Genomic DNA, 21,854 nt, shown 5'->3' with positions numbered 1-21,854 from the left:
GGTGTTAGATACCACCTCCATATCACTTTATATCCATTTTCCTTAACTCTAGCTGGCATATTCTTATTTGCTCTTCTATTCCAAATATTTTTCCAATCTTTATCATTTAATTCTCCTAAATCTATTTCCCAGATTAATTTTAAACCTTTTGCCTGATCTTCTAGTTCAGTTAATATTCTGTAGAGGTCCTTCTAATAGCCTGGCCCCCAAGCCTTGTAGGGCTTTTATCTCCTCAATAGTACTTGATTGCTGACACATATGAACATTTTTAATTGTAGCGGAACTTCTACTTTGGGAAAGCAAGCCCCGAATTATATTATTCATAGTGGACTGGTCCTTTGAAAAACTCTCTTTTTGCACTAGAACAATCTAAAATAGAATTCTTAATACAGATACCATGTTTTCCCAAAAGTAAGACACAATCTTATAGTTTTTTGCCTCCAAAAGAGGCACCAGGTCTTATTTTCAGGGGATGTCACCTGCTTAACTTAGGACCACTGCAGCCAGGCCTCCCATGCCCCGACACCTGTCATGCCACTGCCTGAGTTCTTTTGCAGCTGCTTGTGGCCACTTGTGGCTGGACACCATGTGGCACATCACTCCAGTGCCACCACTCATGGTAGAAGGCTGCATGGCTTGTCATGCCAGTGTTGCTGCTCATGGCCAGATGCCACATGATGCATTGTGCCAGTGCCACCACTCATGCCAGGATACTGCATGCATGGCTTGTTGTGCTGCTGCCACCACTCATGGCAGGAGGCCATGTGCTGCATTGTGCTGTGGCACAGACAAGCAGTGGCACTGGTGCAATCCGCCATGCAATCTCCTTCCGTAAGCAGCTGCACCAGCGAGATGTACCACAAGGCATCCTGCTGCAAGCAGCAGCACCAGCATAAAATGCTATGTGGTGTCCAGCCTCAAGTGGCCACAGAACTCACACAGTGGCGTGACAGGTGTCGGGGCATGGGAGGCCTGGCTCCAGTGGTCCTAAGGTAAGCAGGTACGGGGCATGTGGGGCAATTCCACCTACCCACCCCACCATAGCTTGATTTTTACGTGTGAGCCTCACCCCAAAACTAGGGCTTATTTTGGAGGTAGGGCTTACATTAGGCATTACATAAAAATCAAGCTGGAGCTTATAGTACTTTGGGGCTGTTTTATTTTTGGGGAAACATGGTAGTAATAAAACTGAAATTCATGAATGGAATGCAAAATTGAAGGATATAACTTATTCAAAAGAAGCAAACCAGACAAAAGGATGGAAGAGCATTTTTAGAAGGGAGCAAATGAATGCATATATATTAAAATCCTAACAGAAAACTGCTTAGAAAGAGTAAAAGAAGTGACCAGGTTGACTTCGGGATACTACTTAAAAAACAGTGGGAATACAGATACACGCATCAAATGTCAAGATTACCAATTTCAACAAGTTTACAGAAATATTAAGTGGTTCCTCAGGGATGACAATCCTCAAAAGAACCACAGGAGTACTGAAACTTCTGAGAAATAAGATACCACATGTACAATTCTACAACACTGTACAATGGAAAAAAATGGAGGAACAACTTTGAAAAATGTTTCAGATATATAAGTAACATTCTATTGCTAAGAATTATAAAAAATATATACACAAAAGGAATTTAGCATGAGAAGGGAAGCTAAAAACAGCAAAAGAACCTTTTTTGGGGGGGCTTTGACAATTGGAAAGGGAAGAAAAATCGGTGGGCAGATGGGTTGCTTGCAAAAAGAAAAAAAAGGAGAATGCCAGGTAACAGGGATCATATCCAATGACATTCAAATCATCTATTGAGAACTGAATTCATGGAGCAGAGGTCCCCAACCTTTTGGGCACCAGGAACCGGTTACATGGAGAAAGGTTTTTCTGCGGACCAGAGGGGGCATGGTTTTGTGTGCTGCCTTCATTCCGCATTTGCTTGTTTGTGCGGACCAGTTGCTAGCAGGCCTCAGCCTGGTACTGGTCCACAGGCTGGGGGTTGGGGACCTCTGTCATGGAGCATTACATTTTAGATGACTATGTACATTAGTCGCTATCCAGGTTCATGCGCTCAGCAGTGTTGCAGGCATTATGTGAACTCACTTGCCATGCATTCAAGTCATCTATAGTCTGGTTAGCTTGCCCATAGTGCATGTGTTTATAACAAGAGAAATAGTATGCAGGTAGTCCTCGACTTACAATCATTCGTTTAGTAACTGTTCGACCTTACAGCCGCAGTGAAAAAAGTGACATGACTGTTTTTCACACTTTTGACCATTGCAGCATCCCCATGGTCACATGATCAAAATTTCAATGCTTGTGCTGGCTCATATTATGACGGTTGCAGTGTCTCTGGGTCATGTGATTACCTTTTGAGACCTTCTGACAAGCAAAGTCAATGTGAAAGCCAGATTCACTTAACAACCTTAACAACTGCACTGATTCACTTAACAATTATAACAAGAAAGGTCATAAACAACTTAACAGCTATCTCACTTAGAAACAGAAATTTGGGGGGCAATTGTAAGTCGAGGACTGCCTGCACTGTACTGTATTCATTTAAATAATAAAAGACCTAATTGGAATATTATATGAATAGATGCCTCTACAGTATTCTCCATTCTCAAATTCATAACAACTACTTTGCCACAAAAGAAATAGAAACACTTAAGTGTTTGTAGTATTTGGGTTACATATTTCTATGAGATGCAACAGTATAAAATGATGAAGGCATGTTTAGGACTACAGATAATCCTCAACTCACAAACATTCATTAAGTGACTTCAAAGTTACAATGGCACTGAAAAAGCGACTTACTGTCAGTCCTTGCATTTACAACCGTCATAGCAGCCTCACAGTCATGTGACCAAAATGCAAGTGCTTGCCAACTGATGTGTATTTACAATGGTTGCAACACCCAGGGTCATGTGATCACCACTGGTGACCTACCAGCCAGCTTCTCACAAGCAAGGTCAATGAGGGAAGCTGAATTTGTTTAATGACTGCACGATTCACTTAACAACTGTGGTAAAAAAGGTCAAAAAATCAGGTGTGACTCACTTAACAACCATCTTGCTTAATAATAAAAAATCTAGTCCCAACTGTTATAAAACAAAGACTATCTGTAATATAATTATATTCAGTGCATGCTTTTTCAAAGTTTATGTTACATATTTGTGGGGAAATGGCTAAACTTTCATTTATATATCCTTTATCATACTACTCACACATTATTATACTCACATCCACTGCTTCAGTTGCTGATTCTTCAATGATTTATTCATCACTGTCTTCCTTGCACAGATAGTTTGTGTTCAGTTTCCTCCTAATACAGTACTTTTTTAAAAAATGGTCTAGAAATTGCAAATGCACAGATGTTGATGGAAGAACATGCTGCTGAGGCCCCTTTAGTAATAACTGGCTTCTTTGTAGGAACTGATCCCTATTATGATGGGAAGAGGTGGAAAGGTGATTCCTAAATTAGATGAAATCCTTCGACTTTGTGTTTAGATAAAAAGAGGCAAGAAGAAGTTGCTGGCTACAGGATATCTTTAAAATAAGATCTAGTTTATTCCTCAGTTGTATGCTCCTGATTAAACTGATAGAAGATTGTTATGTACAAGAAATCCTAAAAACTATCTGTTCAAAAGTAACTGTCTCTGAAAAACCTACTTCAGAATAGGCATAATATCTCATTTAAATCCCTGTGGACCTGTGAAATGTTTAAATCCACTGATGGTGGCATTTTGTTACAATCTGTAAGTATGTGGCTTTCGTTGCAGGAGTTTCTAATTAACATTGAGTTTAGACAAGTCATTTTGCATATTTTCAATTTCACATCATGGCAGTTGTGCCCTCCCTCTTTAGTGTTTGGTGGCTGGAGTTCAATGACTAATTTGAAGTCAATCTACAGTTGATTTACAACTGCAGTTTGCTCAAAACAGATGCAAAGAAAATATTAATTCTGACTAAGTCTAAATGAGTCACTTCACATAAACTGGAGATGCTTCAAAAATGATATCATATGGCTTCTTCCACAAATAAGGTGCTCAAATTGTGCAAGGTTTTTTTTTTCTTTTCTCCTTTTTTTCAGTCTTCCAAGAAAAGTATCTTAGACATGGGCCATTTTAGTAAATGTTTAAAAGTCTATTGTGGTAAAAAAAAAATGACATCAAAATAGCACCTTTCTATTTCACCACCTGAATCACTATAAGTATTCTGAGTCATGTCTGCTTAGTTCAGTGCTCAAAATAAGCCTTTATTACTCTTCATTCCGTTTTGGTTCTTCAGCATCAAAACAGGAATGAAAGAGCAAGATGGAATCTGCTCAGTTTCATGCATCATCGAGAGACTTCTTAGCCAAGTGGCTGCTTCAGAATCTTTCCCTCCTGATGAAGCTATAACAGCTACAAAAACCCACAGCAATCAGCATTCAGTTTCCCAAAGAATTGTTCAATGAATAAATAACCCTTTTATGAAAAAGATCTAGGCAATTATTTTATTACAGAGAAATTAAGATTTTCTGAATATATCACATCACAGCAAAATGGATATATACTTTACATTTATGTGGTCTGTTTCACCTTATTTTAAATGTCCATTCTATATTTACATGTATTCACATTTATTTGCACTTTGCATTTTAGATATTTCCCTCTTTCAAAAGAATTCATAGTGGCTCAGCATTAATTACATAAAAACCAAACATGTAGAAAGCAATACAATTATAGCATCAGGTGCAATAATATATCTGGTAATAATAACTGTAGTTATTTTTTTAAAAGTAGGTATATATATATATATATATATATATATATATATATATATATATATATATACACACACATACATATATACATACACACACACACACACAATCAATATTCTGTCTACTCTTGCTTTTAATTTGTTAATTTTCACATAGAAAGGATCATACCAAAATGAAGGACTTAGATTGTGTAACTTTATTTTATCTGTTTGTTGTATTTGTACTTTTGTACAATGTTTCCAAATTAAGCTATAAATATATGGTTTGATTAATGATTAGACTTATAGCCCACATTCATTCAAAAAATCAAAGTAGCGTATACAGCCCTTGCTTCCATTATGTTTTTCTTACGTCTTTCACTATATTAGATGGGCTGAAAGACAGCAAGTGGCCCATAGTCATTTAGTGAGGGATGTAAGATCCTCCCCAATTACTGTTCAGGCCCAGTCCTGCTTAGTGTCCAGTTTTAGACCACATCAGCCTAGTCTAAGCACTATTGAGACACGTACACATAACAATCCTCTAGAGCAATCCTCAAACTGCCGGCCCATGGCCCGGTTTCATCATACTGAAGCTGCACCCACCCCATTCCCGGCAATTGAAAAAGAGTCATGATACATTGCAACATGTCACGTGACACAGTGAGTTTGACACCCATGCCCTAGAGCTTAAAGCAGGTTACAAAAGAATTAAAATAATCTGCAACAATATATTTTTTAAAAAAACCAACTATAAAACCTCCAATCCTAAAAGACAATAAAAATAAAAGAATTAATAAAAAAATAGATTGGGCTTTTAAATCTCATATTTTAAGAATTTCTTTACTTAGGATCTGGAGAAAATATTATAAAAGTGATTTTAAAGTACCATTATGGGCTATACCTTGGCATGCGATAGAAGGAATAAAAAGAGGGGTTAAAATGGATATGGTGTCTTATAGACAGTTACTTAAATGGGATGGACAAAACTGGCAATTAAAATCACGGGAAGAATTAGCACAAGAAAATTTTACTTATTCTTGGTTCCAATATAGGCAACTACTAGATAGATGGAAGATGGATTGTAAGGTGGGTTTTCTTAGAGAAGATGAAAATCTTATTAAGCAACTGAAGGATCAAAGACAAACCCACATTAAGAGAATTTATGGGGTTTTAGTTGAATTGGACTCAGAAACGGAACTAATTAAAGATTGTATGATTAGATGGGCGCAGAACTTTGGTGAGCCAGTTTCATTGGACACCTGGGAAACTATTTGGGTGAGAAATGTCAAATTTACTCAAGCACAGAATTTAAGGGAGAATTTTTATAAAATGTTTTATAGATGGCACCTTGATCCACAAAAAATGTCTTACATGTACCCTGACGTGCAACCTAAATGCTGGAGATGTGGTTATAAGGAGGCTTCCTATTATCATATTTGGTGGTCATGCAGAGAGATAAAAGCATTTTGGATCAAAATATGGTGGAATATCCAGAGAATTTTTAGAAGGAGGGTAAAATTTACTCCGCAATTATTTTTGTTAGGTATTGTTACAGATTGTGATACAAAGGAGGTTGTATTGATGTTAAACTTGATCACAGCCGCGAGGCTGTTAGTTGGACAATATTGGAAGAAGGAATCTTTGCCTACATTGCAGGAATGGTTTTTTAAAGTAGCTTATCTGGCGGAAATGGCAAAGATTTCGGCTTTCTTAAAGCAACAAACGCAAGAGAAGTTTTTTGCTATCTGGGACAAATGGATAAAATTTATACAATTTAGATTGGGTATACAAAAATATTATATAGCTTTTTCATAAGTTTTATTTTTATATATATTATAGATATCTTTTTTATATATATAAATATAAAGTTTTTAATTTAATTTTTATTTTTTTTTTATTATTTCTTAAGCCTATATTCTGCTCTGGGAAGCTCAGGGGGGGGGGAAGGGAGGGTTTTTGGGAGGGGTGTGGGGTGGGGGTTTTTTTTTTATATGTATTGTTTAATTTTTTTTCTTTTGTATATGTTGTTTTTTGTTCTGTATTGTTCTTGTTTTTCTTGTAAAATTTATAAAACTTTTAATAAAAAAAAAAAAAATAAAAGAATTAAAACAAAGTCCATTTTTAAACTAGCTAAACCAGTAATTGCATGCAATCTGTATAAAGTGTGCACGACCAATTAATTATACTTAAAACATAGAATCGTGGATTGGCTGAATTCTTGCATGCATACTTCATAATCCATTATGAAATTCCAATATAAAATGCAGATTAGGATTATAAATTCCTTATTTTCTGTTTAGATTTTTCTAAGCAAGTAAAAGATAAATGATCAAAACTTATTTTTCATCTAGTCTGTTACACGTAGTGGAGTTCCTCAGCTCTTTCAGCTTTGATTGCCTATAGTATGTTGTTTATAAGAAGTGAGCTTTCTGCTAATGAGCATTCAAATAATGCAGGTGACTTCAAAACAGGAATTCACTTTATATAAGGAAATGTTCTAAAGACTCTTATGGAAGATAAAAAAAAAACCTTGTAAAAAAAATGTTGGCCTCCTGATGAGATATTGGATTCTTGAAAGATCTAATCACGTATAAGGATTTTGAGAAGGGAAGACTATTAACACAAATGTATTAAATTCAGAATGGCAATGCAGTCCCACCTACAGAGCCTTTTAAAGATTTTAAGAGGTTCAGAGATTATTTATCTGAACTCAAAACATATTTCATATATATGTAGATGACCAGACTGAGTCTGAGGGAGGCATCAAACCTGTCATCAGTCATGAGTCCTTTCATGCCCACAAGAGATCTAAATCCAGCCCACCTTTAATTTCTTCTTCTCTTATCTCTTACTAATTTCCCTTGGCTGTTAGTAGCTCAGATTCTTGTAGAGAGCTCAAGCTTACAATAAATCTTTATACCCATTTGAACTGTCTGCAGCTCCTGATTTTCCTGGCAATTGACATTATATTAAATATATTCTAAGATTCTACTTTAACTAATTAGTTTTATTGGTTTTAGTTATGTCTTAAGAAAAAGTGTTTCATAACTTGTGTGTATTTTTTGATATTTATTAAAGCAGGGTATTTTGTAAAGACTTCAATAGTGAACTGAATTACTAATGTGATGAATCTTCTCATTCTTTTATGGAATTGGTTACCAGGCAGCTATTACAATGCAATTTTCCTAAACTTTGTCTTTTTCTAGACTTTAGAGAAACCTTTCTACAATCTCATACAAGGTTCTCACGACAGGCATTTTTCACCAATAAATCCCCAGCTCAATAGTGACTGAAGCAGGAAATTCTGTGTATTGAGAGAAATAGATCTCCCAAAGTAGCAGTAGTTACTATAGCTGGACCTCATATCCCTTGTGAATCTAGCAAGATTTACCACAAGTATCTTGAGCTGTATCTTTATTATATTTTCTCATGTATTTATATTAATTGTTTTATATGTTATGCAGCATACTGAAATCTCTGATATTTGTTATTTTATTTTACAGTTTACTGTTAATACCTAAAATGCTGAATAAAAATATACCATCTGTTTGGGAATTTGACAAAATTACTTTATAAGTTAACTATTTAAAGAAGATTGCAATAAGCAACTGAAGCAAAAATCATATTCCTTAAATGCTGCTGAAAAACAACAAAACAATACACATATATAGACATAGTACATATTAAATTAAGTGTTTTAGACTTTTGAAAAAATCAGTCTCTTGAAGTCATTGTAAAATTAGATAAAACATCATGAGAATCAGGACTGTCTTTAAATTGGAAGACAATCATTCAGAAAAGGAGTACAACATCAATGGATCTGGACTTAATCCTTTTTCCTATGTCAATTTCCTTGCTGAAAACCTGACTCAAAATTCTATCTGCTCTCAACCATAATTTAAATTGCATCCACTATGGGGGGGAGAGGAGGAGGAGGAGGAGGAGGAGTCTCCCTAGGATTTTATCTCTGCCTTCAAAGGAGAAAAGAGTTGGGTAACCCAGCTGATTAGAGAGAGTTATTTAACTTTAAGAGACTCCTTTCTCCACTTATAAAAATTAAATTCATGATTTTTTTTCTCCACATATTGAACATAACAAAAAGGATATAAAGATGAACATAATACTGGCCTGTCATATATTGAAACAGCAAAAAGAAACTTTGTATTATATTATGAGCGCACACAAATATACAAAGACAGCGATAAATAGCTGTTATTCCTACTGACAAATGAGACAATTGCTAAAATAGACAACATCTGAAAAAGCCAACAAACTAGCCACTTGTATTTTTGAAGGAAATTCTGATAATAGCATTCATGAACAGAGCACCCAGCTGAAGAATGGGGACAAAGAAGATTATGTTCTATTGGGCAAAAAATTATTAAACCCAGATTTAAGCATTTATATAAATCCAGATTTGAGTATTTATACTAATAGCCTACTAAGTAGAGATGCAGATTTTTTTTGACAGGTTAAGACAATATTAGTGATGCCACCAAATCTCAAAAGTATTCTGCTTTTAAGTCAAATACAGCAAAGTTTATAATTTTTCAATGCCTACAAAATTCAGATTTCATTCCAGCAAAGTTTTTATGCATTCGTGATGCAGATCAAGGTTGAGTTAACCATTTGTTATTTATTTTGCTTAAGAACTACATAAAAATCCAAATTTGAAGTACAGAATGTAATTAGAAGTGTTTGGAGGAGTGTGCATAATATCTGTGAGGGACAGCGATGGAAAGCCATGAAAAGATGCAACCACTTGAAAAGATTCTCAACATTTGCTATAAGCTTACCTGGCTCACATTTTGTGCTCTGAATCACATTTTGCCCTTTGAAGACAGGCACAAAGCCCCTTAAAAAGTCTGCATTATCTTGTTCTACCATCTTTACAGCTATTCAGATTTTATTTCTGTATTTAATTTTCTGAAGAATATTATAAAAAACCCACTCAAAATGCACAAATATACAGAATATTTTTTAGCAATGCTGTTAGCTTGACATCTTTTGTAATAGAAGCAAAAACTTGCCAAGACCTTCTCAATGATCTTAAAGAGAAAGGAAGGGGCACCTGGGCCAACTACTTTCTCTCTGTCAAGCTACTATGGTGAACAGCATGCATGGGATAAAAGCCAGTCAGAATATGATGTGTTGCAATCCCCATATTACTTCATCAAAATTCATAAGCAAACATTCAAAAACAATTTTAAAATTTGAAACAAACAACTTTTATTTAAATTTATAATACCGAACTGGATTTGTAAACTCATTGAGCAAATTATGATTTATGATATAACATCATCAAAAAGATATGAATCCAAGTTTTGGAACTGGTAGAAACTTCAGATTTGTTCTTCACATCAATCTCCGAAGTTAAATTTAAAAGTGCTGTCCAGTTCATGTTTACTTGGAAAGAGGTCTACTAATTTCACCAAGATTTGTCCTTTGAAGACATTTAGAATTCAACCCTTATTTACAGAACTTCAGCAATGTATTTGTCACTTCCTGGAGTATTTGAAATAATATTCTTACCATCAAAAAATATGTTACTCTCTAATATTTAATAATTACAGAAATATGTATTATCATATTATTTATGTATTTTGTCATGTTTATGCAGTGTATATTGGAGGTGGTTACCCTTTGAGAGCTGTATGCAACAAAATCTCATTTTAATGTATGCTGATTAGTGTATATTTAACGTGACAATAAAGTTATTATTCTATTTTAGGGGTGTCAAACTGCCAGCCTGCGGGCCGGTTGCATCATACAGAGGCTGCACCCACCCCAGCTCCAGCAATGCAAAAAAAGTTGCGATACGTCGCAACACGTCATGTGGCGTGACGAGTCTGACACCCATGTTCTATTCTATTCTTCTCTTCTGTTTAACATAACACAATGAACAAATTTGGAAGAGAGTTTAAAGGAGTACAATGGAATTTGTCACTATTTTCCCACTGACAGCAGTTCTTGATTTCTTTTGGAGGTTATTTTTGAAGTACACCTAATTTTAGGAGCAACTTATTAGGTAGCATGGAGGGATATATACCTGTTTAGGAAGAGCAAACTTAAAATTTCTATGTGCTTGCAGAATTTACCATGTGCCCTCTGGATTAGTGCCATAGTCTTGAAGCATAGTTCTCGTTTTAAAATCAAATTACATGGAAAACTTTCCTCTGAGGCAAGCAGAATTTATAAGCAAATATATTTCTAGAAAAAAGAATCCACTAAAAAAAAAAACCCACTAGCAAAGAAATTGTGTCCTATTTGGTGGGGGGGAAAGGCCTTTAGGGTACAATACCAAACACCGAAAATTCCTCTGATATTAATGAGAAATTTTGCTTTCATTCAAATAATAGTGTGGGTTCTAAAACTTTGGCAAAATCACATAGCATTTATTTTAGGTCATTTTTTAAAATTCTTTGGTCAACGGGAAAAATACAGAGATACTTTATTTTTCATTATACATACACTATGTATACATTAAATTCCTGAATGTACTTGTGTACTGAAATAAAAACATTTGACTTTCAGTGTTATATTACTGTTTTATGTATTCCAATTTTTCAGAATATACACAAATCATTATAAATTTATAAACAGAAGAAAATAAGGCTTACAATAAAACATCCAAGCATTCTGTTTACTGTATACTATTTCAAAAATAGCTAACCTAATTCTTAACTTACATTTATATACAGCCAAATAACGTTAGGCTGCTGGCACTTTTTACAACAGATTTACTATGCTACGAATAAGCACATTAACATTTCTTTGCTATCCAATTTTGTATATTAACAGAATGCCAAATCAAATGTCCAATGAAATGTCCAATGAACTCTATTCTATATTACCTAGTGTTCTGTCTCTATTAGGAGTACTTAAGTAGAGTTGCAAGACTCTGGACTCTGCAATATGGTCCTCAGTGCTGGTACTATTTAATTCTCTCACATAAAGGTATAGAATAAGTAGAAGCATTATTGAATAAATAAAAGTTGAGAGATTGTATGAGAGAGAATAGACTGTGGCTCAATCCCATCAAGAGACAGTGGCTATGGATTTAAATTCCTCCAGATCCATGAACCAGAATCTTTGGTTCCAGATCAGGTGACACTACCTTGTTCAGACTTGATGCACAATCTGGATGTCTTCTTGGACTCAAAATTCTTGCTTAAAAAGTAGGTTGCAGCTGTGGGAAGGAGTGGGGCCTTCACACAACTGCATCTTGTGTATCAGCTGTACCCATTCCTGGATTGAGAGGGCTTGCTCATGGTTACTCTTACCTCAGACAATTCTCAGCTGGACTATTACAGTGCACTCTGCATGGACTGATCCTGAATACCATCTAGTACTTTCAGTTGGTGCAGAATGTAGCAGTCTGGATAATTATGCATGCAGCTTGTTATGCCCATGGGACATTCCTACTCCACAAGTTGCACTGGCTCCCAATAGGCTTCCAGGTACAATTCAAGATGTTAGTTATCATTTTTACAGATCCATATGACATAGGACTGGATTATCTGTGGGACTGCCTTCTCTCAAGAACATCTGTCTACTCTACTCACTGTCAGAAAGAATGCGTGCTCCAGGTTTTCCCCTTTAAACACTGCCATCTTATAGGATCTAGAAAGCATACCTTTTAAGTGGCTGTTCTGGAAGAATCTCCTCCCCCCCTCCCTACATCTCAATATATGACAGGTCCTGAACACTGGTTGTCTTTAGAAAAGCCATTAAGACCTGGCTTCCTCCCCCCCTGCCCCCATCATTGGGATCGGTTGAGTGGTCCCTTTTTGGTTGTGCAATTGCCCTGTCTGCTTGCCATATTACAGTTTATGTTTTATAGACTAGGTTTTCTTTTTTAATGTCGTATAGTTTTGCAATTGTTTACTTTTACTTGGAGTCATTGATTGAGTTATTTCATAATATAGAATGTGATTTTTGTATGTATGATAAAGTTTTTACTATATATATTGAATTTATATTGAAATGTTTCTGAAACATGTTTTAGTAAAGAATTTTTAACTAAAAATTGTCGTTCTTTGAATTAACCAATTCAAACAGTACATATTATAGAATTTAAAATAATTAGTATGTGTTACTTTTACATATAAATAACAAAAGGTGTTCAAATATTATATTATTTTTAAAAAATAGTGTTGACTCAAAATTCTCAAATAGGACTTTTATTACCTTGATTTTGAATCTGTAGGCTAAAAACCAAGAAGATGAGAGCAATTCTCATCTTACTTTCCTATGATGCTGCCAAATTTTTGACAGCATGAATTCTTCAAACTAGTTGCTGACTAGTATACATTTTTTCCCTAGATAATAGGCAATAACCAACAGCTTCTGACAAAAACAACTCTCTCTTTAGTTTCAATTAAGGTTCTTTCCATTTAATTTGTATTGAAATAAAATCCCTGAAATACTTCACTACATCTTGGCAACAAAATGAGGGATTTTCAAGTGCTTTGTTTTTGGTACTGAATTTGGTAAAAAATTAAGATTGGAAGATTTGTCTAAATAACTGGCCGGTTGATGTATTTTGAATAGTATTAACTATCAAATGCTTAAATTTATTTGAAAATATATAGAAAGAAGCTACTTATGTAATTTTTAGTTCATTTATGTTGATTGCAAGCACAATGATGCTTAAACCTTTGTGAATATTTTTGAATTTTCAGTATTTCTGCATAAATATGACCTAAAATGTCATACCTCCATACCTCCCTATAAATAGAACACAATTCAACAAATAAGTCACAAATATTATACAGTGGTACCTTAGTACTCATTGTTAATTGATTCTGGGGTGGGGAGGTTCAGTGAGTACCAAAACTGATGAGTACCAAACAAATTTTTCCCATAAGGAATAATATAGTGAGTCACAAGGCAGCTGACACCGACAAATTCTAGCTTGTGCATTCAGTACCAAACAAACACTGAGTATTGGGACAAAATTTTTGTATCAAAATGAGTTTTGGAGCAGTTGAGTATCAAGGTACCACTGTACCTGTTAATTTATTTATTGAGAAAAATGATCCAAAACTACATATTTCTGTGAGGCAAGAATATGTGAAACTCTAAAATTATCGGTTCATTTGAAAGAGAAATTAGAATTAAGTGCTTCAATCAACGAGGTTATAATCAGATATTTGTGTGGCAGATCCTACCTTATTTGAAGAACAGAAATCTTTGGGTTCACTATTAAAGTTTGATTTTCACAACAGAGGTATGTGGAAGTGTGTTATGGCTTGAACAAAGGAGATTTATGAGGACCTTTGAAAAACAATGAATGATGCTCACCAAGCTGGTATTCCACCAGTCTTCTGTGCAAAAAAACACCATTATTACTTTCCCCAGGAGTGGTGAACCAACCAAGATATATCAAGGACAAGGTGTATAATATTCTGGGAGGTCTCAAAGAATTTTAGACTAATGTTTAAGACCATTCATTCTTATACAGGTGAATGTCATTGTTCATGAGACCATCAGCAGGAGAACACTGAGCAACAATGATATGCATGGCAGGGTTGTAAAGAGAAAGCCACTACTCCCCAGAAAGAATGTTGCTGCCTATCTACAATTTGTGAAAGACATGTGGATAAGCCAGAATGCTATTGGAAGAATGTTCTTTGGATGGAGGAGAACAAAATAGAACTTTTTTACTTGAATGTAAAGTATTATGTTTGGCAAAAACACTGCATTCCACCATACAAACTTTACCCCTTCTGTGAAACATGATGGTTGCTGCCCGGACAACTTGCCATCCTTGATGCATCTATGAATTTTGAATCGAACCAACAAATTCTATTGAAAAATGTCAGGGTATCTGTTCATGAATGAACTAAAGCTGAACATGGGTCATGCAGCAAGACAATGACCCAAAACACACAAGTCACAATGACCAGAGAAAATAGAAGAAACTTAATGTTTTGGAATGGCCATGTCAAAATCCTAACCTTAATCCTATAAAAGGGCTGTGAATGGATCTGAAGCAGACAGTGCCAATGAGGAAGCCCACCAGCATCCCTGATTTAAAGCTGTTCTATAGGAAGGAGTAGATTAAAACTCCTCAAAGGTGATGTGCAGGACTGATCAACTGTTATTAGAAAGTGTTTAGTAGCAGTTTTATGCTGCCCAAGGAAGGCACACCAGATACTGAAAGCAAAGGTTCACATATTTTTGCCACACATCTGGTTTTGGACCATTTTCCTCAATAAATAAATGAACAAGTAAAATGTCTTTGACTCATTTCTTCAATTGGCTTCTCTTTATCTAATTTTAGGGCTTAGTGAAGAACAGCTCAGATTTTAGACCATATTTATTTGGACATATCGAAAATTCAAAAGGGTTCACAAATTTTAAGTATCACTATATATAAGGTTTTCAAAATCAGGTAATATCAACTATTTCTATAGAAATAGAAACATTCATAGCAATTTCGTTTTATAATAGCTATATTGCATTTCTGTCTTAGTGTTCATATCACCACAAATTCAGACCTTTGAAAAATAAACAAAATCTTTTAACAAGATGACATTTTTGGTGAAACTAAACAAGAAAGGTAATTATTTAGAAAATAATCTGAGGTGTGTTCTATAAATTAAATACATGTGGATTACTTAAAGCCAATATCATAATTAAAAATAAATTAAATGAATGTAGGTAATTTAGTTCACAAATCATATTATGAACCTATAATTCGGCACATTAACCTGCTGCATTTATTAATCTTTTCAGCCTTTAACGTAAAACAAGAAAACATAAAGTTTTCAATCATCATATAAATAAATGACTTTTTTACAAATTGGGTTTTGTTTTATATCCCTCTTTGTAGTGCAGTTTAGTTAACCATTAAAAAAGTAAACACAATCTCTTTTCAAGGTGGTCCAGTTGTGAAGTTCTGAAATTCTAGGTGATTAAATCGCCTAGAGTTGCCCCCTCAATTGATGTATCCTATAAGTTTGATTCAATTCATCAAGACAAAAAAATTAAAATCACAAATAATAATTAAACTATCAGATTAAAAAAATACAGAAAGACTTAACAATAACAGATCATTAATCATTGCCATATCTAATCATATGTAGTACTACAAAAATCTGTTTCACTTTGGAATGGAAGTTATGCAAGTGTAATTTCTTAAAAGCTTGTTGAACTTTTGCTCCATGAAAAGATTTTTTTTTCTACACTGAAAGTCTGAAGTACCCCCAAACATCTAGTTTGCTGGCCATTACTTATTTAACAAGGTTTTAGGTTACACACATGGATACATATTCTACTGAAGTCAATGGAGCTTAGTTACTATACACTGAATTAGTTTAGAACAGCTGTTTTGCTTTCTTAGAATTTCCCATTTTAATGCTCTAACACTGAGAAAAGAGAGATTTTCTTTCTAGGGATAAAAACAAATATATTTCTGCAGTATCCAACTTAAACCAATAACAGTATATTCTCATACCAGATAAAAACATTTTAATGGAATGTTTGGTTGGCTCTTTATTTGAACTCAAAGCACTCTTTGTTCCCTTTGCTTCAAACAAGCCAGAACTACGTACTTATAGGGTTAAAACTAAGGAATGTGACAGTTCTCCATGTGCAGTCTATATTCCTAACTTTTCTTCTTTCCCTAGTGGGACTCTAACCTACATGAAAACAATGCAGCCCACAAACTACGGTACTATTCTGGCTCTCAAAAGTTTTGTTAATTTCATATAGTGCTATTTATACCAAGATATTTTTATTATTATTTTAATAATAGCAATTACTGCAAGTGTGAACACAATTAGAAATAGGCTTTTGCTGGTTTTAGTTACATACCTACATTCTGAAAGTTATCTAATAAATGGATGATTTACGCTAGATAATTTGCTGCTCTCATAAATTAATTTTCTGAATCAGAAAATGACATTTGTACATCTATCAATCTAAAGCTGTGTCCTATCCATTGTATTATTTCAAATACTTTGGCTAAAAGACTAAACTAAAACCCTGGATAGTGAACAAAATCTGTACCAAATTATTGAAATGTGTGCTTTGAATATACATCTGTACATATAGATACATGTCTGCACAAATGCTAAATAAATGTATTTGATAGGACTGAATAGATGAAATTTAAGTGCCAAATGAAAACAATTTAATAGTTGAAATAAAATGCATTATAAAAACAAATGACCAAAAAGAGTGAAAATCAAAGGAAAAAGTCGAATGAAATTGTGACCAGTGAATGTAAATATCCCTACTGGATTACTGGATAACTTAAGAGTGAGTTTTCAAAAGGATAACTACAACAAGTCAATAAAGATGCGAGGCTAAAGAAAAGAAGGGGGTGGGGCAGCATGGAAATTAATGAGAAAGTCCTGGTAAAAACTTCAGAACTGCTGGATAGCAAATTAAATGTATAAAAATATGTGTTTTCTGCTTCTTTCAGTATGATCCAAACATAGACATTTCTTGTTTTTACAACAGTATAGATGAATTTAGGACAAAAAAAACCCCCCATTTCGCAGGTATCTTCCAGAAAGCATTTGAGCAAGTCATATTGCCAAGAAAAACAAGGAACAGTCAATCTGATTAAAAGACGTCTAGGTTAGTGAAGAGTATAGCCTGTATTACAGAAGAATACCAGACAAGCTGACTACGATGGAATACTCTGGTGCAAACAACATAAAGTCTTCCTTTGCTCAGTTTTCATAATCAATGGACCACCAGCTATTTCACCATACTCTACCTCTGTTCTTGTTTTTTTTTTTCTATTTCTTTCTAAATATTCACTTTTTTCTTTCAGTCAACACCATAGGAAAAAAATGGCTGTTCTCTACCACTTGCGCAGAAAAGTGGCTTGTTTTATTCCAATTGCTCGGTTTTCAGACTAGCACTTTAGATTGCTGGAGAGCTGTAGTTCGCCGGCCTGTATTCTCAGCGTGGAGAATCCAGTTTGGCGGAATAGGAATATCTACCACGGCCACAGAGTCTCTGACAGAGCTCTTCTGTCGAAAAAAGGCTGAGTGCTGGAAGTCCAGGCAGACGCCCCCTCCCCCCCACATACACACAAACACACCCCGAACGGTTGAAGTGTCCCATAACTCGGCGGATGCCCAGGCACTCAGATCAGGCGAGCCTCAGTGTCCTGTGACCCAAAAAGCATCGCTCCCGTGAAGGCGGGAAAACCACTTCGCAGGACCGTCCCCACGGCTGGAGAAGCGCGACCCCCTCGTGAGGCTGCGAGCCCTCGAGCCCCGAGGAGACCCACACCCACCTGCTGGCCGACCTGCCCCAGTTGCCTGCCCTTCTCCCAGACAGCTGCCTCTGGGAACTTACCTCCTCCAGCGGAGGGAGCGCGCTGCCCCGGCCAAGATCTGGTGTCAGCTCGGGGATGAAAGGGGGCTGCCGGTGGGTCCGTGGCCGTCTCTCGCCGACTACGACGACTCCCTTACATCAAGGTTTAGCTGCGGACGGCGGGGGCTCCGGTCCCCAAGAGCCTCTTCCCGCCTCTAAGCATGGCTGACCAGCGCAACTCCGCGCCCCCCCTTAACGCCGAAGTCCAGCTCTCCAACAGGGGCGCCCGGTCAGGCATCCAGAGGCGAAGAAGGTGCTGGCACGCCCCACGCGTGTGTTTACCCAGCGGAGGCTGCGGGTGGGTGCGAGCCGGCTCCATTCAAATCCACGAAAGTTTGGCCATTGGCTTCAGTGGGAGGCGCCTGGTGCACCCAGAAGCTGACGGCCTCACAGTCACCACCATTCCTGTGGCTGGAAAGGGGAAGGGGCTCGAGCGCGCAGCGCTGGCAGGCAAGAAATGGTGTTTAAGGGTTAGGGTCCTAATTAATGAGTTCCGGGAGCATGAAAACGAACACCATCGTTAAAAAAAAAAAAAAAGCCACACCACTGGTGGAGCAGATTGCCTTCAAAATCCCTTTTGCCAGAAGATAAAGAAGAGAACGTGAGGTACTTGGCTCTTCGACGGTTAAGAAGTCTGGAGCGATGAAAGGAGGAGTCTCAAGAAGTTTCAGACGCCGCCGCCGCACATCCAGGCGTTCGAGCCTCTCCGCTTTAGACCTCAGAGCAGGAACGGTCGAAAAAGGAAGGACTGCGAGGCTGCGGAGGATGAGGCTGGACCGCGCATCAACACTGGGTGCTAATTCGCAGTGACGAAAAACTCACCCCTAGTGGACGCCCAGTCTTAGGGGCTGACGGCTTCGGATCACGCTGACGGAACGCGGGTCAAATCCGGATAATGTTCGTGAAGGAGCTGAGACGCAGAAAGAGGTTCCGTTTGCTCCCCCGGGTCAGATTTTAAACACCGAACGAAATAAGCCGGCAGCATGCAGAAGAAGCTCGATTTGTAAAGTACGAATTTCGGCAGAGTGGAAACCCGGAATCGGACAATTTTTAACAGCCACCGATCCAAAAAAGATAGTATTTAGAAAGCGGGGGTGGGGGAGGCTTACCGTGCTCCCTCTTGTCCCACGTTGGTTCCCATTGAATTTTCTTGGCAGAACACTTTTTTGTTCAATAAGTCCTATTGGTTTGCTGTTGCTCTCAGTCCTGGGCTGAAAACCGCTCCCCCCCCCTTTCAGCTCTGAGATCCCAAATTTCCTACTGAGATAGAGGCCGTGCCAAGGAGAAACTTGACTACTTTATTTTAAAAAAGAAAATAATAATAACGATGATGACTAAAAGCATCAGCACTTTTTCTGGGGGGAAAAAACAGCACATTTATATAATATATTAATTGGTTGCTATTAATGCACTTTTCTTGAGCATAGCGCACAGAAGTCTGATTGTGAGCAAGGAGTGTTTTCAATGAAAGTAGAGTTATTTTAGCTGCAGACGTGTTTACATTTCTGTGGTTTAGTCTATAACTTTCTCTTTTTCTTGCTTCAGAATTCTGCCCCATGAAGCAAAGCTCTTAGCTCCCAGACATTCCAAAAGTCTGCCAAAATAACAGGGGGGAAAATGAGATTAAAAAAAAAAAAACCTATGCACACATAGAGACCCCCAAGTCTAGGTCAGGGGGATAACTATATGCCCCTTTTCTCTTTATTCAATTCAAAAACCTTCAGGGCTTCATTTCCTGTTTCTAAGGGGTGAGTGGATAGGGAATACAACGAGTCTATTAATATTGATTTTAGACACTCTGTAGACCAGATCTAATGCTAAGGACAGCAGTTGACAATATTGGACAATAGCACATTCTATAAAGAAAAAAAACATAAATATACTCCTTTTTAATTGGGGGGGCATGAGCTTTTTATTGTGCTGAAGAATGGATCTGAGACACCTGTAACAGGCTCCTGAACAATGTTTTTGCACTGGCAATATTGAGAAAAATCCTTCTTAAGTACTGCTGTGGTGCAAAATTTGTAGAGTTTCATTATTTCCAACTTACCACGTTACCAAAACCTGGATGAAAATCTAATGTACCTTATGTTATCACAGCTATTAGCTTAAAGAACCTCTCATTTCTTGATGGGTTCTATAATTTAAAAAGTAAAGCTTTGCAACCAGTAACAGCAATCCTCAAATAACTTTTTTAAAATACAAATGAATCTTCCATAGAAGAGCTGTTGGTTCTTCAGCTCCTGCTGTACTCTGACCACTACATTAGTTGATGGAGCAATGGGACATGATGTAGAGGAGAAGCCTTGAACATTTTGCTGCTGAGCCTAGGACCTTGGGTGTGTGATTGAGCATTTATCAGTGTTACCGTATATAAATTGTATAGATTGGGTTCTTTAATCTTGGCTGCTGTATATTATTTTGTTCTGATGTTTTTATCTTATTTTTATTTATTGTTAGTTATTGGGTCATGGGTGGTTGTATAAATTAAATAATTATTTATTTAATTAGATAAAATAAATAAATAAATTAAATATTTATTTATTTAATAGATGAATATGGAAGACATGAATCGTTAAGTAAACATCAGCCCTGTTAAAAAAAGCGGGTGAGAAAGAAAGTCAGGATAATCTTATCTTGATTTCGTGTGGTATAAGAGGAGGCAAAGAGAAATTGGACAGGCATTTAAGATTCTGTTATTATATCCTACATCTATTATATTGAAATAGAATATAATAACAGAATCTTGGAATTCCAATTATCTGTTTTCTGTGTTGAAGGACTGACATGTAGGAAGGTAGAATAAATCCTAGCTACACGATCCTACTTTCTATTTGAAATTTATTACATTTCTTCTCTTTTAAGTGGGCTAAGCTGTCATTATAATCTGGAGAATATTACGATTTTTTTTTTACTTTCTTCAGTTATTTGATTTTACTTTGGGTTTTAATTTACATACACTTTCAAGCAGTTCAGATCTACTTGCATAAAACCTGAATTTTGCAAATTTTACATTCAGATATTATGCATTGTATTTTGTTATTGCTTTCTTAATATTTTCCACACCAAATTGGCATAGAGATGTCACTAATGTCAGTCTAGGTGGTCATGTATAAGGTAAATAGATAGCAGGACAGGGAGGATTCCATCAACATTAAATTGTTGCTGTCAGAGTAGATATAAGAATGAAGGCAAAAATTAAGGCAAACTATTAACCATATCATATGTGCAGGCAGAAGCATCAATTTCCATTATTCTAAATCAGAACCAAGAGATTCATTTTTCTATTGTCTCTTCAGATAACTAATCCCTGTGACTCAAAACTGGTTATTCATTTCACATGTTTTATATCCGATGCCTTTTTAGTTGTGAAAGTGTTGTGCCTTGATAAATATTTCCTTAACCATGAGATTTTGAGACATTAAGGGATCTCAATCATCTAACAGAATCAATGTCCAGCACATATTCTTGGTATTGGGTTAAAAGTAGAGCAACTGAATTGTCATTTTCAGTGATAAAATGATAAACAGATAAGAAAATAATTATAAAATGCATTTTCATATACCTGCGTGGCTTTCAAAATACTGCAGAAAACTGAAACTCTGATTATTTCCAGTGATAGATAGATAGATAGATAGATAGATAGATAGATAGATAGATAGATAGATAGTTGATAGATAAATAGATAGACCAACAGACAGACTACTTTAAAGTAAAACAGAAGAGTCAAAATCAGCTTGAGGGTTTCTTTTTTATTTTTGTGAGG

General features: G+C 36.1%; 1 protein-coding gene across 2 annotated transcripts in view; it reads right to left on the bottom strand.

The window, feature by feature from the left end:
- ERG (ETS transcription factor ERG) overlaps positions 1-19,153 on the bottom strand; it is a 115,706-nt gene extending 96,553 nt beyond the window's left edge. The window contains exon 1 of one of the 2 annotated variants that reach the window (XM_039369735.1): positions 18,071-19,153. The gene's annotated coding sequence lies outside the window, so the exon portion shown is untranslated. The remainder of the gene's footprint in view (positions 1-18,070) is intronic. The other variant, XM_039369760.1, reaches the window with a different exon arrangement.
- Between the last annotated feature and the right edge of the window lie 2,701 nt (positions 19,154-21,854).

Source organism: Crotalus tigris, unplaced genomic scaffold, assembly GCF_016545835.1.
Source record: "Crotalus tigris isolate CLP2741 ecotype Arizona unplaced genomic scaffold, ASM1654583v1 scf7180000017601.7605149639:7615979, whole genome shotgun sequence".
NCBI lineage: Eukaryota > Metazoa > Chordata > Lepidosauria > Squamata > Viperidae > Crotalus > Crotalus tigris.
The sequence above is the reverse complement of the archived record's forward strand: the minus strand, read 5'-3'. Positions and strand labels throughout refer to the sequence as shown.